This window comes from Paroedura picta, chromosome 8, assembly GCF_049243985.1.
Source record: "Paroedura picta isolate Pp20150507F chromosome 8, Ppicta_v3.0, whole genome shotgun sequence".
NCBI classification, from domain to species: Eukaryota; Metazoa; Chordata; class Lepidosauria; order Squamata; family Gekkonidae; genus Paroedura; species Paroedura picta.
Window position 1 is genome coordinate 100,968,113 of NC_135376.1, and position 22,400 is coordinate 100,990,512.

Consider the following 22,400-nt stretch of genomic DNA (forward strand, 5'->3'; position numbering starts at 1 on the left):
TAGCGGCTGCAACAAAGTCCCTCCCCCTGGCTCTCTCCTCCGAACTTCCAGCGAAGCGATCACCATTTTTTTTTCCTCGGAGCAAGTGGAGAAAGCAACGAACCAGCGAGGCTTCATTCACCCAGCGAGGCTTCTCCGGCTACAGTCCCTCCACAGAAGTGCCACAGATCGGAAACCTGTGGGGAACGAACTAAACGCTACTGGATTCCACTACAAATGAAGGTATGTGGAACGCTGAGATTCCACTATTTAAAATAGTGTTTCCGCTTTGTGGAACCAATTGGCAACATTGGTCCTTGTGCGGAATGGGCCTCAGTTCTCCCAAGCACGTACATGCAGAGGTTCCAGGCACCTGCAGCTAGTTTTCACAAGCAGAATGCAATGGCATGAGGAAGTTGTCATGTTGCACCTGTCACAGCATCTTGGAGCGGCATGGTAACTTGGCCTCTGGTGTGGTTGGCCCAATTGGTCTGATTCAGGAGGAAGCGGCTTCATTCCTGCTCATGCGCACCTGTTTGGTGGGGCCTGCTTTGCACAAAGCGTTGTTTGCTTCTTCATTTCTATCCCACCTTTCTTCCCAGTGGTGAGACCTGAAGTGGGTTGCCTCATTCTCCTCTCCTCCATGATATCCTCATAACAGTCCTTGGAGGTAGGCAAGGTAAGATGGTGTGACTGCCCCAAGGTCACCCAGTGAGCTTCTATGCAAGATGGATCCTTCTGATTTCTGTGCGTGGAACAGATTTCCCACTTCCCTTTTGAAAGCAGAAGGGACCTTAAGGATTGAGGCAAGAGTTTGCAGAAGTACAATCCACTGGCAGACTGACTGATATCATTTGGCTGATAAGGGAATAATTGTTTTAATGCCCAGAATTGCCTGGATGGTTATGATGGCCCGGGTGTAGTACAGCCAGGAGATCTGAGGACTGTGTTCCTCGGAGGTCCCCCATCTAAGTACTAGCCAGGGCTGACCCTGCTTAGCAACCCAGGTCCAGTCCCAGCAGGTGAGGTTTACTGATAAGCTTCAAGGGGGAGAACAAAATTCAAATTCAGAGGTAGCCAAACTTCCACAGATGTGCAAAAACTTCCACAACAAATGGACTCATCTTCCCATGCAACCGCTGTGCCCTGGGACGCTCTGGTGCAGCTCGGCTGCTTCTTAAAAGGTAAGAGATGGGTGGGCCCGGGGGGGCGGGCAGCAGGCAGCTAGGGAGAAGGCCAGATGCCCCTTTTGCCTCTCCTGCTTTCCTCCTTGCCACCCAGGCAGTCCCCAGGCGGGCTACCCAAGGTGCTCCCGGGGGGGGGCAGTGGGCAGTGCAGAATGGAAGAGGGAAGCAGAGGGCGGCAGCTGACCTCTGCCCCTACAGCTGCGCCAGCTTTTCAGCGGCACCCTCCTCCTCGGCCTGGGGCCACACTTGAGGTCTGCCCCGGAGAAGTGCTCCTTGCCTTGGCCTGCCTCTTCACTCACCCTCTTGTCGAGCCGCCCTTGCAGATGAGTGGCAGGGCCAGCGACGCCAAAGGCGGGCTCCTGTGCCAGGCTTCTGGAGGGCAGCCGGGCATACCTTGGCCACTCGGAAGGCCACATACCATGCGTCTGCCCAACCCCCAACCCCCGGTGATGAAACTGGCTATTTCTGAAATGACACTCTCAAGACAATTGTGTGTTGCTCACGGACCCCTTGGGAGGCCATGATTGTTAGTGATGCCTGGGACCCAGCCGTTTGCGCCTGCCTCCTGATGGGCCTGGAGGCTTGACTCACCCTTGGGGGCGGCCCAATCGCTGAACTTCATATGCCGTCATTTGGCTATCTCTGAAGGGCTGCCGGTGGTGAAGCTGTGAGTAAAAATAGCCCCTGCGTGCTGGCCTGTTACTTGACACTGCCGTGTCATTCCAGCACTCCTGTTTGCCTCTGCCCCCCACCTTCGACACTCGCGTCTCTCCTTCCTGGAGATACGTTCAAGCATGTTTCACTGAGTTTGGGCTCCTTGCTGTCTGCTTCACCAGGGCCGGCTGGGGGCAGGGGGAGTCAAGCCTTGGCTCCCTCTCTGTCGAGGATCAGGACCCTCCTTCCTTGGAAGCCAAGTGCACAGAGGATGGGACCTTCAGGAGGCAGCGCAGTCAACAGAAAGGCTGTGAAGTGAAAAGTGCCGCAAAGTCAGCTCTGCTGGGGGGAGCCCCGGGCCCTTCTGCCTTCGCTCTGAAAACCCGGACCCAGAAGGTGAGCAGTCGGGAAGGAGCGTGTCGGGTGCTGGAGGCGGGGGGTGTGCCTGGGCAGTCTGACAAGGCATAACTAGCAAGCCGTTCCCTCCCCCCGTAGGCCTCTGAGTTCATCTCGTCCAGGTGTGCCACAGAAAACCTGTCTTCAACAGGGAAACCTGACGCCTTTCTCCCTTGTCATCTCATCCTAAATTCCCCGCAAGCAGCACGATGAGGCAGGAAAGCATCATTCAGGCTATCACTTTTTTCAGTCATAGCCATTAAACAGCCTTGGTGCTTTCCAGCCCCGTGGTCAAGGGGGGTTCACCTCACAAAGAACTGGGTCTGCTTATGTGCAACTGTAATACGCAAGTCCAGGAGCAGTTCCCTTGGATCTAGGAAACCCAAAGGATGCCTGGCTGGGCTGGCGTGTAACCGGAGCAGGAGAAATGGTTGGCCTGTCCGGGCTGCCAGGCAAGGGACCTGGGAGCTGGAAGCAGAGAAGTTCCATTTGTATATGACGACAACTCTGGCTCTCATTCTTTGAGCTGGATTTGGAGGCGTGTCGCTTAGTGTTATTGTTCTCACCCCTCCTGGGAAGAGACCAGGGCTGGGGAATCTTTCTTCATTGAGTTAATCCACAAAACCCATAACGAGTTTGGAGAATTCACGGTCTTCTCCCCACAAAAGCCCCCAAAGCTTTCACTCTAGAGTCAAGTCCCGCAGCACCTTGGAGATGGACGTGACTTGGGGGTGGGGGGCAGGAGTTTTCAATGGTCAATGCTCCCATCTTTTGATACAAGCAGGTGGGAGGAAGGTTGCAGAGAAGGGACCACACGGGTCATAATCCACTTGGTTAGAGTAGAGGAGACGTGCTTGGGGCCTGGCAGGTTGAGGCTGGAACCTAGAGAGGGTGGGTTTTGGGGAGGGGATGGGCCCCAGCAGGGCAAAGTGCCACAGAGAAGGCATTTCCTCCAGGGGAACTGCAGTCTGGAGAACAGCCGTAATTCCAGGAGATCTCCAGGCGCCACCAGGGGTGGAAAATCTGCATTGAGCTGTTTTCCTGCCAAGGAACATGGCTGCCCCCTGAAGCAACCTTCATGCTGCCTCCAGCGGGCAGGCCAGGAGCTTGGTAGATGAATGGCCTGCCTCAGGGGTCAGGGAGGAGGGTCCACCTGGTGATGGCAGCCTTGGGAGGTTGATTGACCCAGGTTGACCCAGGTGGGTCCAGGTGGCCTGAGAGCTGACTGGGAAAACTCTCCAAGCAAGCAGAACATCCATAGTCCTTTGTCTTCAGATTGCTCAACCTTCTAGGGCTACCCAGTTCCAGCAAGTTGACAGGAGGGCACAAGGGTCACAGGCAGGTAAGGAATGGGCAGTGCCAGACAGAGTGGCTGGAGCACTGGACCAAGACCCAGGAGGCCAAGCTTCCAAGGGCCACTCTGCCTTGGGCAGTAGACCTGGAGGTGGGGCAGCTGCTGGGGCCCAGGGGGAGGGCTGCAGGCAGCTGTGGGCATGGTGGGGAAAGGGTTGTGAGCAGACCAGGGACGGACAGGCAAATGGCGGGGGGGGGGGGGGCTTTGAGTTGGGAAATTCCTGGTGATTTGTGGGAGGAACCTGGGGAGGGTGAAATTGTGGGGAGAGGCTTCAGCAAGGAAGCAATGCCCTAGAGCCCCCCCCCCAAAAAAAAGCAGACATTTTCTCCAGGGGAACTGGTTACAGTCATCTGTAGAATAGTACAGAGTTCTGGCAATTTGACTTTATGCGAATTTTTTTCCTCTATGTATTTTTTTCTGTATGATGTCCCTGAAGGGGCCCCTTGATGCCAGTTTCAACAGGGGCACTGGAAGGTGCAAAAGCTAGCCCCTTGAACTCTGCTATGGAGGGCCTCTTGCTGGCCTTCTGCCTTGACCTCCCTCCTTCCTTCCAACAGTTGATTGGCAGAGAATGAGGACCTGCCAGAAGTGAAGGTGATGGCAGGGACTGTGGAAGAAATAGCTGAAGGACAGGCCAGAACCTCAGGAACGCTGACCCATGCTCCTGGGTCATGGTTGCCAGTATCCAGGTGGGGGCTGGAGTCTCCCAAGAGCACAACTGATCTCCACCGAGGCAACATACCCCACTGAGATCCATCCCCTCTCCAAACCCCACCTTCCCCAGGCTCCGCCCCTTCCCAATCTCTAGGTATATCCCAAGGGGAAGTTGGCAACCCAAGTTTCTGCCTCTGTTTGGTTCTGCTAAAGGCCCTTGGAGAGAAGGACCTCAATGACGGAGGACAGTCTCCAGGCAGGGCCAGGAAGAGTAATTAGCCAAGGGCTGGCCCTGCTCCTGCTACGGCTCTGCTGCCAGTGCCCAGGTGCTGGGGGGGGGTTGGGGGGAGGTGAGGGGATTTCAGCTCATCCTCAGATGACAGAGACCAGTTCCCTTGGAGGAAATGGCCACATTGGAGGGGGGCCTTTTACCCCCCGAACTTGTTCCCAAATCTCCAGGCTCCAGCCCCAGATTGCCAAGAACCTCCCCACCCAGAGCTGGCAACCTGAGATGCAGCCCGTCCTCGGCCCCCACCGCGGCCTGGCTCTGGCCCCCCCGGCTTTCTGTGCAGCTCTCCCCTTGGCCTCTCAGCCTCTGCAGGCCCTCCTGGCTGTGCCGCCTCAGGGTCCGGGCCTCCCTGCTTTCCAGTTTCTGTGGCCAGGGCTGGCTGGCTCCTTTTCTTCCAGGCCCTGTCGCCTGAGCTCCACTCTTTGGGCTGCCTCATCGCCAAGGCCAGCCCTCTATCCACCTCTCTTGCTAAGGGTGCCAACCTCCATGTGGTGGCTGGAGATCATTTCCACATGACAGGGAATGGTTTCCTTGGAGAAAATGACAACTTTGGAGATTCTGCGGCATTGTACTCCCAACCCCTCCCCTCCCTATACTCCACGCCCAAAACCTCCAGAAATTTCCAGCCCAGAACTGGCAACCCCATCTTTTATGCTTTTCTGTCAGCTGTGGATATTAGGACTGGAAAACTGCCTTAAGGGAGTCCACCATCTAATACTGACATCTTCTCTCTGGAGTCTGGACATGAGTTTTAGTTCCAGAAGATATCCAGGTCCCACCTTGAGGTTAGCAACCCCACTTCTTGCTCAGAAAACTTTGTACCTACTAGAACCCAGGTGTTCTTGCCAATGCCTGGGGACAACCTGTGACCCACTTACGTTTATTTATTCATTTCCCACAGAAATACCCTTCCAGCCGGGGTGGCTGTGGAAGCAGTGAACAGAGAGGCTTCCTCCTTTGCTTGGGCCTGGGGAGGGATCGGAGCAGGATGTGTCTCTCTCCCCTGGAGGGATCCTGCTCACTTTGGTCAAAGTTGCAGGCAGACCACAGGAAAGAGGCTGGCAGCAGCAGGTCTGGCCAGCAAGGAGGTCTGGCCTTGAAGAGGAGGCAGGGGCTTACCATGGCCATAGCCACTCCAGAGGTCAAACCTTTCTCCTGGGCATGTGCAGATAGAGTTGCCAGCTCCAGGTTAGGAACTAGCTGGTGGTTTGGGGAGTGGGGCCTGAGGAGGGTGGGGTTGGAGAGGGGAAGGGCGTCAGCGGGGCTGATGCCGCAGAGTCCGGCTTTCATTTTCTCCAAGGGGAATGACCTCTGCAAAGATCTCCCTCCACCACCTGCCAGCTGGCGACTCTTGGTGCTGAGGTCAAGCCTTTCTTGGCTGCTATCCTCCACCCTGGATGGGACAGAGGGAGGGATATTGGGGAGGGAGGCAACAGTGCAGGGAAAGATGACTCAGTGCTCGGAGCAATCACAGAATCATAGAGTTGGAAGGGGCCATACAGGCCATCTAGTCCAACCCCCTGCTCAACGCAGGATCAGCCCAAAGCATCCTAAAGCAATGCCTTGCGCTGCTGTCCCAGAGACCCTGGCTGCTGTCCCAGCCCCTGGAATTGCCCACTCTGGGTTGGGAAACTTCTCAAGATTTGGGGTGGAGTTTGATGAGGAAGGAGAGGGGCCTCGGCAGGTCCTTGTGCCACAGTGTCCACACTCCAGAGCAGCCATTTTCTCTCTGTCTCCCAGAAGTCGATGGTCATGCCAGGAGACAAAGCCAGAAGAGGGAGTGACAGCGGGAGTTTCCCGAGTGGAACAAGGCATAGGGGTAGAGAAGCCAACCTCCAGGTGGGGCCTGTAGATCTCCTGGAATTACAATAACTCTCCAGGCTACCTAGATCAATTTCTCTGGAACAGGCGGCTGTTTGGGGAGGTGGAGTCTAGGGCTGAGCTCTTCCTGTCCCCCTGCTCAAGCATCATCTGTCCAAATCTCCAGGTATTCACAATCCGGAGTTGGCAATCCAGGGGGTCATATTCCATTTTCAGTAAATTGAGCAAACCATAAGCAAAGACAATACAACGTAGTGATACAAGCAGGGTGGCCAGCTCTGGTTTGGGAAATAATTGGAGATTTGGAAGGGGGCGGAGCCTTGGGAAGGGGAGGGATCATAGAGCAGTCCACCCTCCAGTGGGCTTGAGGCTTCGGCACAGTTCAGTCGCAGCGATCACCGAAGATCTCTGTTGTCTGGAGACCAGTTGTAATTCCGGGAGATCTCCACTCACCACCAGGAGGCTGGCAACCCTGGAAACAAGCCAACTGTAAATCCTTAATGGCAAAGGATACCTGGCTGCAACCAAACTGCCACCCTCCACCTCTTCAGGTGAGCAACTCCAAACTTTAAGGTACTGCCATGACTTTTTATAGGAAATTCCAGATTTTCTTAATTCTCCTTCTGGAGGGTCCATCACCCTCCCACTCAGGCCTAACCCAGTCAAAAAAGAGGAACACATCTGAGTCCTTGTTGGGGCACAGGGTGTCCAGTGGGCTGTCAAAGAAGGTGGTCCACGCAGGACAAACCAGGCAGGCCCCAGATTAAGGCCCCTGGACAGGTGGGCCAGCAGGGGAAAAGACAGGAGGCAGGCTGAAGCCAGAAGTCAGGTTGCCAGCTCTGGGTTGGGAACTACTGGGGAGACTTTGGGGGGTGGGAGAGACCTCAGTGGAGTAGAATGCTATGGAGCCCCCCCTCGAAAGCAGCCATTTTCTCCAGGGGAACCAATCACTGTCTCCTGGGGATGAGCTATAAAACCAGGAGATCCCCAGGTCCCATCTGGGGACGGGCATCCCAAGGCAGAAGGAAGGCCAGCAGGCCAGGAAAAAGGCTGCCAGGCAGCTGATAGGCACAGAGGGGCCCACTGAAGTCCACCAAAGGCCACTCCAGCGGCAGGAATTCTCAACCAGCCTGGCCTGAAACCACAAAAGGTGGCTCAAGCCTCACTGGGAGGCCGTACTTGTGTGTTCCAGCACCAGACAAACCAACCAACCCACCTGAGATCTCCTGCTGTTATCTAGGCTTGTGTGCTTTGGCCGCCGGAGCAGCTGTTCATATCCGAAGTGGCCCGCATCGCAGGGGGAGGGGCAGTTCTGCCGTGCCAGTCAGCACCAGCGCCGCCCCTCCCCTGCACACTGCGATGCTGGACGCTTCAGGCATGGACAGCGGCTTCGGTGACCGAAGCGCACAAGCCTAATGATCACATTGCTTGAAGAAAATGGCTGCTTTGAAAGGTGGACCCGATGATGTTATAACCCTGCCGAGGTCCTTCCCCATCCCAAACTGCCTCCCTCCTCAGGCTCCACCCCCAAACTCTCCAGGTTTTCCTCAACCTGGAGCTGGGATCCCTAAGGGCAAATCAGGCTAGATATCAGGAAAAACATTCTCACAGTCAGAGTAGTTCAGCCGTGGAAGGAGGTGCCTAAGGAGGTGCCTAAGGAGGTGGGGAGCTCCCCCTCACTGGGGGTCTTCAAGCAGCGGCTGGACAGATCCTTCTCCTGGATGCTTGAGGCTGATCCTGCACTGAGCAGGGGGTGGGACTGGATGGCCTTCGTGGCCCCTTCCCACTCTAGGATTCTAGGAGTCTAGTTCAGCAGTGGAAGGGGCTGCCTGAGGAGGTGGGGAGCTCCCCCTCACTGGCCGTCTTCAAGCAGCAGCTGGACAGATCCTTCTCCTGGATGCTGGAGGCTGATCCTGCACTGAGCAGGGGGTGGGACTAGATGGCCTGCATGGCCCCTTCCCACTCTAGGATTCTAGGAGTCTAGTTCAGCCGTGGAAGGGGCTGCCTCAGGAGGTGGGGAGCTCCCCCTCACTGGCCGTCTTCAAGCAGCGGCTGGACAGATCCTTCTCCTGGATGCTGGAGGCTGATCCTGCCCTGAGCAGGGGGTGGACTAGATGGCCTGCATGGCCCCTTCCCACTCTAGGATTCTAGTAGTCTAGTTCAGCAGGGGAAGGGGCTGCCTAAGGAGGTGGGGAGCTCCCCCTCACTGGCCGTCTTCAAGCAGCGGCTGGACAGATCCTTCTCCTGGATGCTGGAGGCTGATCCTGCACTGAGCAGGGGGTGGGACTAGATGGCCTGCATGGCCCCTTCCCACTCTAGGATTCTAGGAGTCTAGTTCAGCCGTGGAAGGGGCTGCCTCAGGAGGTGGGGAGCTCCCCCTCACTGGCCGTCTTCAAGCAGCGGCTGGACAGATCCTTCTCCTGGATGCTGGAGGCTGATCCTGCCCTGAGCAGGGGGTGGACTAGATGGCCTGCATGGCCCCTTCCCACTCTAGGATTCTAGGAGTCTAGTTCAGCAGTGGAAGGGGCTGCCTAAGGAGGTGGGGAGCTCCCCCTCACTGGCCGTCTTCAAGCAGCGGCTGGACAGATCTTTCTCCTGGATGCTTGAGGCTGGTCCTGCACTGAGTCTATGATCCCTAAGGGCAAAACCTTTTCAAAGGTTATTTTTGTATTGATTTAGTACTTAAAGTGGACAGCCTGTATCCAGAGTGGATCATTTCAGAGGGAAGCTGTGTTGGTTTACCCTGCAGGAGAATTTCGAGCCCCTTTGAGACCAACACGATTTTCTGAGCATCTGAAAAAAGGAGGTTTGACTCTCTAGAGCTTCTATGCTGAAAATCTTGTTGGTCTCATACTCCTGGACTCAAACATAGCTGCAGAAAGAGTTGACTGGGTCCCCGAATGCAAAAGGCACTGGAAAAGGAAGAGGCAAATGAGCCAATGCTCAGATGAACTCTGCTCTAATAACTGCATAATAAGTGAGTGGACACACTTCTGGGGTCAACTGAGAGAGATAAACCGCTCAGGATCCATCATTTCCTTTTGTTCCTGGATTCTTGCGGACTAGTCCTTCCCTTTGGAGAGGGTCCCACGCTGACATTAATTCCAAAAGTTTAATTTCCCCACAGGCTGTGATCTGTTGTTCTAATTACTCCCCCTTGTTCCTGAGAAAGGCCGTGTCCAGTGATTAGCCAAAGACTGCCCTACCTGGGTTCGTGGGCTCTTTCTGCTGTGGGGACTGTGAGGCCAGAGCTCTTAAATTGCACAGGCAACTTGTTATAAATGGGCAGGTGAAGAACGCAGCCTGGATGCTGACCCACGCTTGGAGGAAAGGCCGGGGGAACCCAAGCCAGGCACCACCCCAGCAGGCTCTTTGAAGGGGTTGCATTCATATTTGTATGTATGTATGTATGTATGTATGTATGTATGTATGTATGTCCTTACCACAGTTCCCCCTATTACTTGGGAAAGCACCCTGTGGGACACATCCGGTGTCTGGCCTGCGCTTCTGCCCACATGGGCCAATCCGGCCACGCCTGCCCACCCAGCACTGTGCAGCTTCACCTGTGGAGCCCGCCCCCTCAAGCCGGACGTGAGGCACACTCACCGCAGCTGCAACCCCCACTCCACAGCCAAAGTCCCCAGTGGCCAATGCACAAGCCGCCACGCCGCCAGCCAGCTGATGCTGGAGCCCCTCCCGCAGTGTTGCGGCCCTGATGCTGAGGGCCGAGGAAGCCAGCGGTGCTGAGCTGAGTGACGCACCTCTGTCCCTCTCTCGCTGTGGACCGCTCACCCCACAGCCTTCCCTGGGAGATGTTCACTGCAGACCGGTAAGTCCGCCACGCGCCTCCCCTGCCCTGCCACTGCACCCGCACGACGACTACCCCCCCCCACAGCATTACCTTGCTAGCGCCTTCTGCATTCCTAACTGCAGCAGGCTTATTTGTTAGTGTATGTGTACATATATGTGTGTGTGTGTGTATATGTGTGTGTGTGTATACATATCTTTAAACTGCTCCTGTGGAGGGATGGGAGGCCTGGGACCATGGTTGGGGGGAGTGCAGTCATGCAGCCAGTGGCTGGGGCCTGGGAGGGAGAGCAGGCCATGCAGCCAGAAGCGGACTCCGGACACCCAGACGTGTCCTGCCCTGCCCTTAGTGGTTCTACCAAAATATTAGCGCCACTAACAATGGTTAAGATATATGAATTGCAACATCTGTAGCCCTGTTTTAGAAAAGTTTTTATTATTATTATTATTATTATTATTATTATTATTATTATTATTATTATTGGCAAAGGTATCCCCTATGCAAGCACCAAGTCATATCTGACCCTCGGGGTGATGCCCTCCAGCGTTTTCATGGCAGACTCAATACGGGGTGGTTTGCCAGTGCCTTCCCCAGTCATTACCGTTTACCCCCTAGCAAGCAAGCTGGGTACTCATTTACCCGACCTCGGAAGGATGGAAGGCTGAGTCAACCTTGAGCCGGCTGCTGGGATTGAGCTCCCAGCCTCATGGGCAGACAGCTTCAGACAGCATATTGCTGCCTTACCACTCTGCGCCACAAGAGGCTCTTATTATTGTTATTATTGTTATTATTGTTATTATTGTTATTGTTGTTGTTGTTGTTGTTGTTATTGTTGTTGTTGTTATTATTATTATTATTATTATTATTATTATTATTATTATTATTATTAGATTTATTCCCCGCCACTCCCTTGCGGCTCGTGGCGGGTTACAACATCCTAAAATCCCCATTAAAACCCCATTAAAACAATAATTACATTCCCAGCATTACCAACATGGCAAGATTGGCAACTCAACTTCCCCCCCTCCCACTACTGGTGGGTGGAGAGGAGGTCCTAATGATGTTACTTCAGGTCCTGATGGTGTTTACTTCAGGTCCTAATCTCAAATCCCAGGGGGGGCATAGGTCTATATTGTCAGCCTTGGCCTCAACTGTAAACCTGGCGGAAGAGCTCCATTTTGCAGGCCCTGAGAAATGATGAAAGATCCCGCAGGGCCCGCAGCTCTCCCAGGAGCTCATTCCACCAGGCGGGTGCCAGGACCAAAAAGGCCAAGCATGCTTCCCTAGGGCCGGGAACGACCAGCAGATTTTCACCCGCAGAGTGCAAGGGAGTCCACCATCTAATACTGACATCTTCTCGAGGGGCATAGGGCGATAGGCGGTCCCTCAGGTATGTGGGTCCCAACTCTCATAAAGCCTTGAAGGGTAGAACCAAAACCTTGAACCGGATCTGGGCAGCAATTGGCAACCAGTGCAGCTGCCTCAGCACTGGCTGGATGTGGGCCCTCCAAGGTGTGTCAGTGAGGACCCTAGCAGCTGCGTTTTGCACTAGCTGAAGTTTCCGGATCAAGGACAAGGGAAGGCCCACGTAGAGCGAGTTACAGAAATCTATTCTGGAGGTGACTATTGCATGGATCACTGTGACTAAGTGTTCGGGGGACAGGTAGGGCGCTAGTGATTTGAGATTAGGACCTGAAGTAAACACCATCAGGACCTGAAGTAACATCATTAGGACCTCCTCTCCACCTGACTGGGCCTGGCGCAGGTGGAAAAATGCCTGGCCCACTACTTTTTTGACCTGCGCCTCCAAAGTCAGGGAGGCGTCAATGATCACACCCAAATTCCTGGCTTGGGACGCGATGGTAAGTTGCATCCCTGCCAGGGTGGGTAAGTGCGCTTCCTGGTCCCGCCCCCTACGTCCCAGCCACAGGACCTCCGTCTTGGAGGGGTTGAGTTTCAGGCGACTCTGCTCAAACCATTCCGTCACCACTTCCAAACATCTGGCAAATGGTTCCAGGGGGGAGTCCAGGTGGCCGTCCATGAGGAGATAGAGCTGGGTGTCATCAGCGTACTGGTGGCAACCCAGCCCAAAACTCTGCACCAGCTGGGCCAGAGGGCGCATAAAGATGATAAACAGTGTGGGGGAGAGGACCGCGCCCTGGAACCTGGAACAAGGAAGTCTGTAGGAGCGCGAGAACTCATCCCGCACTGCTACCCTCTGGGTCCGGTCCTGGAGAAAGGAGCATATCCAGCGTAGAGCTGTGCCCTGTATCCCTGTGCCGGCATTTGAAAAATGCCTTCCAGAATAGGAAAAACATGCCTTATCCTACATTGGTCTGGCAGGATCAGTCTGGAAGTCAGTCTCAGACTGACAGTGGCTCTCCAAGAATGGTTCTGCACTTATGTTTTTTCCCCATTGATAATCCTGCTGAATTTAGATTGATTTGAACCCAGGTCTTCTGCCCTCGTTTTTCCCCAATTGAAACAGACTGCATTCTACACTTAATCACGTGGCTATTCTCTCCTTCCCACTTGATTGGGGAAGCTAAGAGAGGAAGCTGCAGCCAGCACTGAATGAGCACAAGGCTGGAGAGGGGTTTATTTCCTGCTGTTTGTCTCCTGGCTCTACAGCCAAAGCAAGGGGGGGGGGGGGCAATGGTGGAAAGGCAATCCAAATTGCAAATCTCGGAACATAGAGGTGTGGGCTTCTGGACAAGAGAACAGTCACTTGAAAAATGAGGGGGGGAAATCGGGAACCAGCAATCTTTGAACTGACACCCTGACCAATCAGCAACATACTGTGCTATGTCAGCATCAGGAGGAAGTTAATCCAGCAAATGACAGAGATCTACACTTAATACTGGGGCTTTTGGAGCAGTTTTCTCAAAGGTAGCGACATATCCGCTCCTGGATATCGCAAGGGAAAAACAGTTTCACCCTGGATCAATCATAGAAGCTGCAAAGGGAAAATTTAAAATGCTAAATATCAAAATGGAAATTGAATAACATGTAGGTGACTTTTTAAAATTCAGGGTCACCAGGGATAAAACCCCAGTGCAGCTTCAGCCCAGGTCTCCCTAGAGGTCTTCCACATCTCCTGTTGCCAGATCTCTTAACTGGCAGTGCTGAAAACTGAACCCAGGACCTTCTGTGTTTGTGCCACTGAGCCACAGCCCCTCTTCAGTTTGAGTTAACACGTTTGGAGCAACAAGATTGCTTGCTGTATGCATATGTGGACATGGTAATAGCAGAAAAACCATCTTTCTTCATTTTGTTTGTGTTTGGCATCCCTGGGTGTTACCAGAGTATAGTCTGGCAACATCAGGGACTTCACTCTTGTTTGTTGCTATGGTTGTTGTTGGGCTGGCCTCTTCCTAGCCCTGATTCTGTCAGATCTCCGAAGCTAAGCAGGGCGGATCTTGGTTAGTATATTGATGAGAGACCTTCAAGGATTTGGGTAGGACTTTCTCCAAGGAGCACTAGGGTCATGGCTCAGAGGCAGGAAATGGCAAACCATCTCTGAATGTCCCTCGAATATCCAGGCTACCCGACACACACCAAACACTCAATGTATGGCCTCTTCCTAGGAGAACCACTGGGGTGATCACAGAATCACAGAATCATAGAGTTGGAAAGGGCCATACAGGCCATCTAGTCCAATCCCCTGCTCAACACAGGATCAGCCCAAAGCATCCTAAAGCATCCAAGAAAAGTGTGTATCCAACCTTTGCTTGAAGACTGCCAGTGAGGGGGAGCTCACCACCTCCCTAGGCAGCCTATTCCACTGCTGAACTACCCTGACTGTGAAATTCTTTTCCCTGATATCTAGCCTATATCGTTGTACTTGTAGTTTAAACCAATTACTGCGTGTCCTTTCCTCTGCAGCCAACGGAAACAGCATGCTGCCCTCCTCCAAGTGACAACCTTTCAAATACTTAAAGAGGGCTATCATGTCCCCTCTCAACCTCCTTTTCTCCAGGCTGAACATTCCCAAGTCCCTCAACCTATCTTCATAGGGCTTGGTCCCTTGGCCCCAGATCATCTTCGTCGCTCTCCTCTGTACGCTTTCAATTTTATCTACGTCCTTCTTGAAGTGAGGCCTGCAGAACTGCACACAGTACTCCAGGTGTGGTCTGACCAGTGCCGTATACAATGGGACTATAACATCTTGTGATTTTGATGTGATGCCCCTGTTGATACAGCCCCAAATGGAATTTGCCTTTTTTACCGCTGCATCACACTGCCTGGTCATGTTTAGTTTACAATCCACAAGTACCCCAAGGTCTCCTTCACACACAGGGTGTTTCCGCACAAGGACCACTGTTGCCAATTGGTTCCACAAAGAGGAAACACTATTTTATTTATTTTATTTTTTATTTATTTATATTTATATTTTTATACTGCCCTTCCCTACGGCTCTGGGTGGTTTACATAAAACATTTTTGAACATTCACATAGAACACTATCAAATCAATATCAAAAATCAATATAACAATATAACAATAACAACAACATATCAACTGGAACAATTAGAACGGCACTTCAACAATAACTTGACAATCCCTCAGTCGGTTCGTTCCCTCAGTCTGGGTGGCACCTGTAGGTGTTATGGCTCAGTCGGCCCCACCAAATGCCTGGAGGAAGAGCTCCTTTTTGCAGGCCCTGCGGGGAGCTCATTCCACCAGGTGGGGGCCAGGACCGAGAAGGCTCTGGCCCTTGTTGAGGCCCGACGTGCCTCTTTAGGGCCAGGGATCCGTAGCCAGTTGGAGCTGGTGGAGCGTAGAGCTCTTTTGGGGGTATAGGCAGGGAGGCGGTCTCTCAGATACACTGGGCCCAGACTGCGTATGGCCTTAAAGGTGATTACCAAAACCTTAAGCTTAATCCGGAATTCAACTGGGAGCCAACCAAGTTCTTGAAGTACCGGCCGGATATGTGATCTCCATGATGTCTTAGTGAGAATCCTGGCCGCGGCATTCTGCACCAGTTGTAGTTTCCGGATCAAGGATAAGGGTAGGCCTGCATAGAGCAAGTTGCAGAAGTCCAGCCTAGAGGTGACCATCGCATGGATCACTGTGGCTAGGTGCTCTGGTTCCAGGTAGGGCGCTAGTAGTTTGGCTTGGCGGAGGTGGTAGAATGCCAGCCGTGCTACCTTCGTGACCTGGGCTTCCATTGTAAGGGAAACATCCAGGATCACGCCCAGATTCCTGGCGGAGTGAGTCGCTAGGAGCTGCACACCATCCAGGATGGGCAGGCGTGCTTCCTCCCATGGTCCCTTCCTACCCAAATACAGGACCTCCATCTTTGCAGGATTGAGCTTCAGACAACTCTGCTTGATCCATTTTGTCACTGCTTCCAGGCATCTGGCTAAAGATTCTGTGGGGGAGTCAGGGCAGTCATCCATCAGGAGGAAGAGCTGGGTGTCATCTGCGTATTGGTGGCAACCCAGCCCAAACCTCCGCACCAGCTGAGCAAGAGGGCGCATGAAGATATTAAATAGGATAGGAGAGAGGACTGCTCCTTGTGGGACTCCACATGTGAGCTGGTGACGGTTAGATACTCTCTCTCCTATTGCTACCCTCTGTCCGCGACCCTGGAGAAAGGAGATCAGCCATTTTAGGGCTGTCCCCCGTATCCCAGCATCGGCAAGGTGGTGAGCTAGGAGCTCATGATCGACTGTGTCAAACGCTGCTGACAGGTCTAATAGTATCAGCAGCGCTGACCCGCCTCGGTCCAGTTGGCGGCAGAGGTCATCCGTCAGGGCGACTAGCGCTGTCTCCACCCCATGGCCAGGCTGGAAGCCCGACTGAAATGGATCAAGGGCTGAAGTTTCTTCCTGGAATGCTGATATTTGGCCCGCAGCAGCCCTTTCAACCAACTTCCCCAGAAACGCCAGATGCGAGACGGGGCGGTAGTTGTCAGGCTCCTGCGGAGCCAAGGATGGTTTTTTGAGCAACGGGCGTACCGGTCTCGCAGGAATCGCTAGAAAGGGCGGTTGCTATCATGCTACGGAAAAGCCCTTTTCCCTTTAAGCAGGGGTTTAAAAAAACACACACACACGTTGCAACGAATATGCGTTGATTCGTTGCAACAGAGAGCTGACATGTGAGCCAGCAATTCATCGTTACCACGCTCCCCCGAGTGGAAAAAATCCTCCCCCCCCCCGCACGGGTGCGATTTTCGGCCGAAAATAAAGGGAACTGGCAAACAGAGGGCTGTGTTGTGCTTGGGGACTTGAGGGGAGCTTTAAAGCAGCTCTGTGGAGGGACTGCAGCCGGAGAAGCCTCGCTGGGTGAATGAAGCCTCGCCGGTTCGTTGCTTTCCCCGCTCGCTCCGAGGGGAAAAAAATGGCGATCGCTTCGCTGGAAGTTTGGAGGAGAGAGCCAGGGGGAGGGACTTCATTGGAACCGCAACAATGAGAACGCATTGTTTTATCTAAAAGAACACAGGTCTTTTTCGCTAGTGTTGCAGATTGTTTGCAAGAGTGTAGCGCTTTTCGGAGGGTGAATCCACTTTTCACGATTTCCCTAGAAGCGCTACAACGAATCGCTTTTTGCGGAACTGTTGCAGGAGTGTTGCAGATTGTGTGCGATGTCTTGTGTAACTGCAAATTAGTAGCGTTTACAATATGAAAGCCTTCTGCTACATTAAAGTCGTGCGGAATGGCCCACAGTGTTACCTAGAAACGTATCCCCCATCCAGTAGGCATGGTTTGCATTTTTCTGACCTAGATGCAGAACTTTACACTTATCTTTATTAAATTGCATCTTGTTCTCATTTGCCCAGTTCTCCATTGTGTTCAGATCTTGTTGAACTGTCTCTATCTTTTGTCCATCATCTTCGGAACCTCTTTAATTGTCCATCATCTTCGGAACCTCTTTAATTGTCCATCATCTTCGGAAACTCATTAAGGACTGGAGATGTCCCGGAGGACTGGAAGAGAGCAAATGTTATTCCGATCTTCAAAAAAGGGAGGAAGGATGACCCGGGAAACTACAGACCAGTGAGTCTGACCTCTGTTGTGGGGAAGATAATGGAGCAGATATTAAAGGGAGCGATCTGCAAACATCTGGAGGACAATTTGGTGATCCAAGGAAGTCAGCATGGATTTGTCTCAGGTCCTGCCAGACCAACCTGGTTTCCTTTTTTGACCAAGTAACAGGTTTGCTGGATCGGGGAAATTCGGTTGATGTCATTTACTTGGATTTTAGTAAAGGTTTTGACAAGGTTCCCCATGATGTTCTGATGGATAAGTTGAAGGACTGCAATCTGGATTTTCAGATCGTTAGGTGGATAGGGAATTGGTTAGAGAACCGCACTCAAAGAGTTGTTGTCAATGGTGTTTCATCAGACTGGAGAGAGGTGAGTAGCGGGGTACCTCAGGGCTCGGTGCTCGGCCTGGTACTTTTTAACATATTTATTAATGATCTAGATGAGGGGGTGGAGGGACTACTCATCAAGTTTGCAGATGACTCCAAATTGGGAGGACTGGCAAATACTCCGGAAGATAGAGACAGAGTTCAACTAGATCTGAACATAATGGAAAAATGGGCAAATGAGAACAAGATGCAATTTAATAAAGATGTGTAAAGTTCTGCATCTGGGTCAGAAAAATGAAAAGCATGCCTACTGGATGGGGGATACGCTTCTAGGTAACACTGTGTGTGAACGAGACCTTGGGGTACTTGTGGATTGTAAACTAAACATGAGCAGGCAGTGTGATGCAGCGGTAAAAAAGGCAAATGCCATTTTGGGCTGTATCAACAGGGGCATCACATCAAAATCACAAGATGTCATAGTCCCATTGTACTGGTACTGGTCAGACCACACTTGGAGTTCTGGAGGCCTCACTTCAAGAAGGACGTAGATAAAATTGAAAGGGTACAGAGGAGAGCGACGAAGATGATCTGGGGCCAAGGGACCAAGCCCTATGAAGATAGGTTGAGGGACTTGGGAATGTTCAGCCTGGAGAAAAGGAGGTTGAGAGGGGACATGATAGCCCTCTTTAAGTATTTGAAAGGTTGTCACTTGGAGGAGGGCAGGATGCTGTTTCTGTTGGCTGCAGAGGAGAGGACACGCAGTAATGGGTTTAAACTTCAAGTACAACGATATAGGCTAGATATCAGGAATTTTTCACAGAGTAGTTCAGCAGTGGAATAGGCTGCCTAAGGAGGTGGTGAGCCCCCCCTCACTGGCAGTCTTCAAGCAAAGGTTGGATACACACTTTTCTTGGATGCTTTAGGATGCTTAGGGCTAATCCTGCGCTGAGCAGGGGGTTGGACTAGATGGCCTGTATGGCCCCTTCCAATTCTATGATTCTATGATTCTATGATTCTATGATTCTATGATTCTATGATTCTATGATTCTATGATTCTATGATTCTATGATTCTATGATTCTATTAGTATTTGCCAGTCCTCCCAATTTGGTGTCACCTGCAAACATGATGAGTAGTCCCTCCACCCCCTCATCTAGATCATTAATAAATATGTTAAAAAGTACCGGACCGAGCCCTGAGGTACCCCGCTACTCACCTCCTTCCAGTCTGGTGAAACACCATTGACAACAACTCTTTGAGTGGGGTTCTCTAACCAATTCCCTATCCACCTAACTATCTGAAAATACAGATTGCGTCTTTCAATTTATCCATAAGAACATCATGGGGAATATTATCAAAAGCTTCACTAAAATCCAAGTAAATGACATAAACCGAATTTCCACAATCCAGCAAACCTGTTACTTAGTCAAAACCAGGTTGGTCTGACAGGAGACAAATCCATGCTGACTTCCTTGGATCACCAAATTGTCTTCCAGATGTTTGCAGATTGCTCCCTTTAATATCTGCTCCATTATCTTCCCCACAACAGAGGTCAGACTCACTGGTCTGTAGTTTCCCGGGTCATCCTTCCTCCCTTTTTTGAAGATCGGAATAACATTTGCTCTCTTCCAGTCTTCCGGGACATCTCCAGTCCTTAAAGAGGTCCCGAAGATGATAGACAAGGGTTGTGCAAGTTCTCCGGAAAGTTCTTTGAGCACTCTCAGGTGCATTTCAGGGGATTTGAACTCATCCAGTGCAGCTAAATGCCTCTCGACAATCTCTCTATGTCAACCTGCCACCCAGACACTATCCTTTGGCTACGGCCATCTCTAGATGTGCCTTTGACCTGTGGGGGAAAAAAGATGTAAAATAGGCACTAAGCCTTTCTGTTTTCTCTGCATCCTCCGTTAGAGTTTGTCCATCCGCACCCAACAGTGGGCCTATTGCCTCCTTTATTTTACGTTTGCTCCTCACTGGGAATGGCAGACCTGTTTATGGTGCTACATGAATGCTCCATAGGGTCTCCAGCCTCCAGGTGGGGCCTAGAGACCTCCCATCATTATAGCTAATCTCTTGACTACAAAACGAAAATGGCTTCTTTGTGAACTCTATGGCATTATCCCCTACCCAGATCTACCCTCCCTGGGCTCCACTTCCAAATTTCCAGGATTTTCCAACCTAGAATTGGCCACCTTATTATGCAGCGCCCAGATAATGCTGCCACATTTCCTGTGCTTGGAACCATTTGTGGATGCCTGGTTAGAAAGTCCTCACATGCCTACAATCCAATATTGACAGGCCCCACTAAACAATTCTGGTCCCACTGATGGCCCCTGGGTTTTGGCCACTGCGTGACACAGAGTGTTGGACTGGATGGCCCATTGACCTGACCAACATGGCTTTTCTTATGTTCTTAACATTTCTGCTGTCTGGACACTGTAGCAGAAAGGTTGGGGAAGCAGCAGTCCTGATAGCTGCTCTCCTTATGCCTGACTCACAGGTTTTGGAGAACCTGGCAGTGCCCCCCCTCCGCTTTATTGTAATTAATTAATTAATTAATGATAATCCAGTTTATATGCCACTCTTCCCCAAAGGCTCAGGGAGGCTTATAACATTCACTATAAAACGTGGTTAAAATTATAAAATTAAAACATTTAAAATCCTAGAAGTGCCACCAGCCCTCCCCCCTCGTGCCTCCCTTCCAGCCCACCCACCTCCTTGGCCGCCTGTGTGTCCAGCGACCATCAGTCCTTTCCCCCTAGGGCTGGCAAGCGGAGCACAACCATTGCTCTGCCCATGCGCAGCCTTCCCTGGCAGTGTGTGGCTGGAGTGGACTCAGTGCCCGTGAGACCCTGACGGTGGCTTCCCCCACAAGCTCCTTGCACGTGGTCTCGTGCTCCTGTGTCATGGGAGAGGGCAGGCAAGTGTCCGGGAGTGATCACTGAGGCCTTTGCCTTTCCACGGGCCCAGAGGGAAAGTCTCCAGACCCTCCTGCCTGAGCTCTTCAGCAGCACGGTGTTATGTGGGGCCCTGAGGGGATTTGTGTTGTGGTGATGCCAGGATTTGTGAGGGTCCCTATCACTTTCTCCAGGCTGCCTTCTCTCCTGCACAGAAAGCTAACCAGCGATCCCCTTTCATAGGAACATCATGGGGAACCTTGTCAAAAGCCTTACTGAAATCCAGCGAGATGATCTAATAAACACATTACATGCTCAAAGAAGGTTGGTCTGGCAGGACTTGTTGGAGACAAATCCATGCTGACTTGCCTGGATCAAAATATTGTCCTCCAGATAGCCCCCTTTAAAATCTGCTCCATTATCTTCTCTGCAACTGAGGTTATACTCACTAGACTGCAGTTTCCTGGGTTGTGTCTCCTTTTTTGAAGATTGGGATAATATTCACTCTCCTCCAGTCTTCTGGCACCTCTCCAGTCCTCCAAGAGGTCCTAAAGATGAGGGGCAAGGGTTCCGAAAGCTCCCCAGTAAGTTCTTTGAGCCCTCTTGGGCACACACCATCTGGCCCAGGGAATTTGAACTAATCCAGTGCAACCAAGGTGCCTATCTACAACCTCTCTGTCCATGTCAACCCACCACCCAGACACTGTACCTTGCCTACTACCATCCCTTGATGTGTTCATGTTCTTCTGGGGAAACACAGAGGCAAAATAGGTGCTGAGCCTTTCTGCTTTCTCTCTGTCCTCTGTCAGAGTCTCTCCATCTTCACCCAACAGCGGGCCTATTTCCTCATTTACCTTACGTTTGCTTCTCACGTATCTGAAGAAGCCTTTCTTGTTATGGTGGCTTCCCTAGCTAGTCTCAGCTCACAGGGCCTCTCTGGTGGCTGATCTGGTAACCTGCAAATACTGTTCTTTAGCCATCTGTCCTTCCCTTCATTTCTTGAACATTTCATTTCTCTATTCACCCAAATAGGCTTCTTGGATCCCCTACCATGTTTCCATCTTGCTGGAATAGGCATGGCTTGAGAACGCAACAGCTCTTGTTTAAGGAGAGCCCACCCATCACTTGCTCCTTTCTCTTCCAGAGATCTTGTCCATGGAATGATTTCATAATGTTGCTTAGTTTATTAAAGTCTGTCCTATAAAGTCTAAGTTACACATCTGGCTATGAACTTCCTTGCCCCCCAATCTGAAAAGGAATTCTAGAAGGACATGGTCACTCCCCCCCCTCCAAGGTCCCCTTTGCCCCGTCTACCAGCTCTTGCCAGTTGATCACTATTAATCTGAGTATGGCCAAGCCTCCCATAGATTCTTCCCTCACTTGATAAATACAATGGTCAGCCAGGCAAGTCAGAAAATTGCATGACTCTGGATGCTTAGCAGAGTTAATTTCCAAGGACCATCGGAGGAAAGGCTGAAAGGCTTGGGAATGATCAGCCTGCAGAATAAACAGTTATTGCTGTTTTTAAGTATTTGGTTGGAGGAGGGCAGGGAAAGGTTCCTGTTGACAGTAGAGGATATGTGTAGAACAGTATCAGCTAGATATCTTGGGGGGGAATCACAGTCAGAGTAGTTGAGAAGTGGAAACTGCTGCCTAAGGAGGTGGGGAGCTCCCCCTCACAGGCCGTCTTCAAGGAAGAGTTGGACGGATAGGAGGTTGGACCAAATGGCAGGTCTGGGATATTCCCTCTCTAGCATTCTAGCATTCAGCAATGGGATGGGCTGCCCAAGGAAATGGCGAGCTCCCCCTCACTGGCCGTCTCCAAGCAGCGGCTGGACAGATCCTTCTCCTGGATGCTAGAGGCTGATCCTGCCTTGAGCAGGGGGTGGGACTAGATGGCCATCATGACCTCTTCCCAATCTAGGATTATATGAGTCTGGAGAACTCCTGGAATTATGACTCATCTCCAGACTACAGAGAAAATGGCTGCTTTGGAAGGTCATCTGTGTCACGCTGTCCCTCAATGAGGACCCTGCTCTTCCCAAA

General features: G+C 51.9%; 1 protein-coding gene across 2 annotated transcripts in view; it reads left to right on the forward strand.

The window, feature by feature from the left end:
* The first annotated feature begins 1,912 nt into the window (after positions 1–1,912).
* The window catches only part of C8H10orf71 (chromosome 8 C10orf71 homolog), a 32,024-nt gene continuing 11,536 nt past the window's right edge, over positions 1,913–22,400 (forward strand). For both annotated transcript variants that reach the window (XM_077351007.1, XM_077351008.1), the window contains exon 1: positions 1,913–2,216. The gene's annotated coding sequence lies outside the window, so the exon portion shown is untranslated. The remainder of the gene's footprint in view (positions 2,217–22,400) is intronic.